This window comes from Spinacia oleracea, chromosome 5 (assembly GCF_020520425.1).
Source record: "Spinacia oleracea cultivar Varoflay chromosome 5, BTI_SOV_V1, whole genome shotgun sequence".
NCBI classification, from domain to species: Eukaryota; Viridiplantae; Streptophyta; class Magnoliopsida; order Caryophyllales; family Amaranthaceae; genus Spinacia; species Spinacia oleracea.
In genome coordinates this window covers 57,882,964-57,885,450 of record NC_079491.1, presented here as the reverse complement: position 1 = coordinate 57,885,450, position 2,487 = coordinate 57,882,964, and the positions used below count along the sequence as shown (strand labels likewise).

General features: G+C 37.0%; 2 long non-coding RNA genes across 3 annotated transcripts; both read left to right on the top strand.

Moving 5' to 3' along the window:
* Positions 1–345: 345 nt before the first annotated feature.
* Positions 346–946, top strand: LOC130462099 (uncharacterized). 2 transcript variants are annotated; one of them, XR_008922236.1, is made up of 3 exons: positions 346–501; positions 644–728; positions 883–946. It is a non-coding gene; the product is annotated as an uncharacterized lncRNA (long non-coding RNA). The 2 variants fall into 2 exon arrangements; XR_008922237.1 differs by having other exon boundaries at positions 892–941.
* Positions 947–1,376: 430 nt separating this feature from the next.
* Positions 1,377–1,998, top strand: LOC130462098 (uncharacterized). The gene is made up of 3 exons (XR_008922235.1): positions 1,377–1,394; positions 1,503–1,704; positions 1,802–1,998. It is a non-coding gene; the product is annotated as an uncharacterized lncRNA (long non-coding RNA).
* The last annotated feature ends 489 nt before the right edge of the window (positions 1,999–2,487 follow it).

Sequence of the window (2,487 nt, the reverse complement as noted above, 5' to 3'; positions counted from 1 at the left end):
AGCTTTCGAATTTTTGATATCACCGAGTCTCTGCATTTTCCTTCTCCCCTCTTTTTCTCTCTCTTCTTCTTTCCAGAACTCCATTCATGAGATGTCAATACCTCTCAATCTTTCATTCATTTGAAATCTCCTCTAACCACTATACGTATTTTGCCTTTAATTTACCCGGAAAAATCAAGATTTGCGAAAACACGGCTCGAAGAGGAAAAATCCTAGATTCCGCCGCGAAGAAGGAGACATTTCAAAGCAGTGCAGCTCGATTGCTAGCGAGTCTCCGATCCAATTCTGCGAATTAGTTCGTCGGCGTCGTCGGCGATTTAGGTACAGTACAATTTATGTTAATTAGGGTTCTTGTTTATCAGCCTACGGTGTATAGAAGATTTCAAGGGTTCTTGTTTATCAGCCTATTTCTAGGGTTTTTAAGGTTGGGTGAAACGCCAAACCGTTGGAGCTGGATCTTCGGTTAACGTCGCCGCCGTCATTGATTACCTTATTTCTTAGGTATTTCCCCCCTCTTTACCATGAATCCAACTTCAATTAATTTTTACTTTTTATATTGTTTTGATGAATTGTGTTAGTTAGTTTGTAAATTCGAACATTTTTAGCAATTGTTTGAACTTTTGATTGAGGATTTTGATTTCAGATGGTGCCTGATATTGTAGAGGGTGATGGGTTTGTTGGGAGGCAGCCTCATATCAAGTATGAGCTCAGAGATAGTCCTGGTCTTGGTGAGTATTCAATATTTAAAATCTATAGTTCTTTGGAAGTTAAACTATTTTCTTTCATATTTTTAGTTGTTTTGATATTTTTGTTGCTTACATTGTGCTCACACAAATTTAAACATCAGTTTGATGCTTGTTGTGTTGTTCTAATATGATTTAGTGAATGTAGGAGGATACAACCAATGTGTATTCTTCAACTGCAGTTATAGTAGTTCGGATACTCCACTGAATGAGGGTCAGTGCCATTAGTTTTCTCCCAAGGTGAGGCCTCTATTCAATTAGTAAAATAAGGAAATGTTTTTTCTATTCAACGCATTACTATCGGTCTGTCGAATGACAGTTTCAGCTTAGCCAATTACTGTAACCGGTTTCTCACAGCAGGATTGAAGTTGTTTTATTATAAATATAGGGTTTGATCGTGTTGGTTAGTTTGTCAATTCGAGTATTTTGAACTTTTTAATTGAGGATTTTGATTTTTTTTTAAGTTGTTAGTTTTTTGTTGATCTGGGTAGGTTTGGAATTCCTTATCGTGTATTTAATTGGTTTTCCTTTATGCAGGGTTCTACTTTGCTTAAAGCAGGCTCTAAAAATCGCAAATGCCGCTCAACAGATGGCTAATGCTACTCGGGGTAGTGGTGGTTTAGTTATGCTATTCATTGAAATCATCAATAAGTAAGCTCTCTACTTGCTAGAAAAGTTTGTTTTCTGACCGTGTTGGATGTTTGAATTTCCATGATAATTCATAGCATATTTAAGTTTGGAGTTTGCCATCATATTTAGGTATCTCTATTTTTTTGAGAAGGGAAACAACCAAATCACCGTCAATACAATCCAGGATCTAATGGAATTAATTACTACAGAGATGCAAAGTGATAATGCGGCAACAGATTCTGCTGCTGAAGCTTTCTTTGCAAGCACATTGCGGTACATCCAATTCCAGAAACAAAAAGGTGGCGCAGTTAGTGAGAAATATGAACCTAATGTTAGTTTTTTTGTTGATCTGGGTAGGTTTGAATCATTTCTTGAGACTGAAAACAAGCTGTTCAGATAATTAATGAATTTCTAAATTTTTATTGTAGGAGAACTGAAAAGTTAAAACTTGAGAAAGGGAAACAAACTCGGTAACAATTGCTCTTCAATCCGCTAAACTTGTGAGAATTGTCGCCTTTGATCTTGCTCTTGGGACTCTTGAATGGTTCCCTCATTTGTCTTTGAATACGCTGACGCTGACGCTGCGTGCTACGTGTGTCATGGGAAGTTGCTTATCCAAGCATGATCTCAAATCTCAAATTGATTTGGTAATTGAAATTTTGAAGCGTCCAGGAGAAGTCCTCCCTGTTTGTCTTTCCCGTGCCTTGGACTGGAATGATACCCAAGACTTGATCGGGTTCTGGCAAGATTTTTGTTGTTTTAGGTGATCGTTTGAAGGTTGGCTTGTTGATCCAAGTTCAAAGCAAATGTTTTTTATAACTGAAGGTCAGGGCATAGTTAGGATTTATAGTTATGTTCCAAGTCAAATTTCATCATATCCTCCAAGGATTTGCAGAATGCACGAGAGTTAGAGGAAATATACGTTTTTAAATCCCTTGCGTTTCTTTTTGCATAATGCAACGCACCATTACTTGTCTATTGCAGGGGTGGTGTTCTCAAATGGAGTTGACTTCGTCCAATTTTTTTTAAGTATGAGAATGATGTGACTTTGATAGTATGGATTAAAGAATATATGGTTGTCAGGTTGTGAGTTTTAGAGGATATATATTGTCTT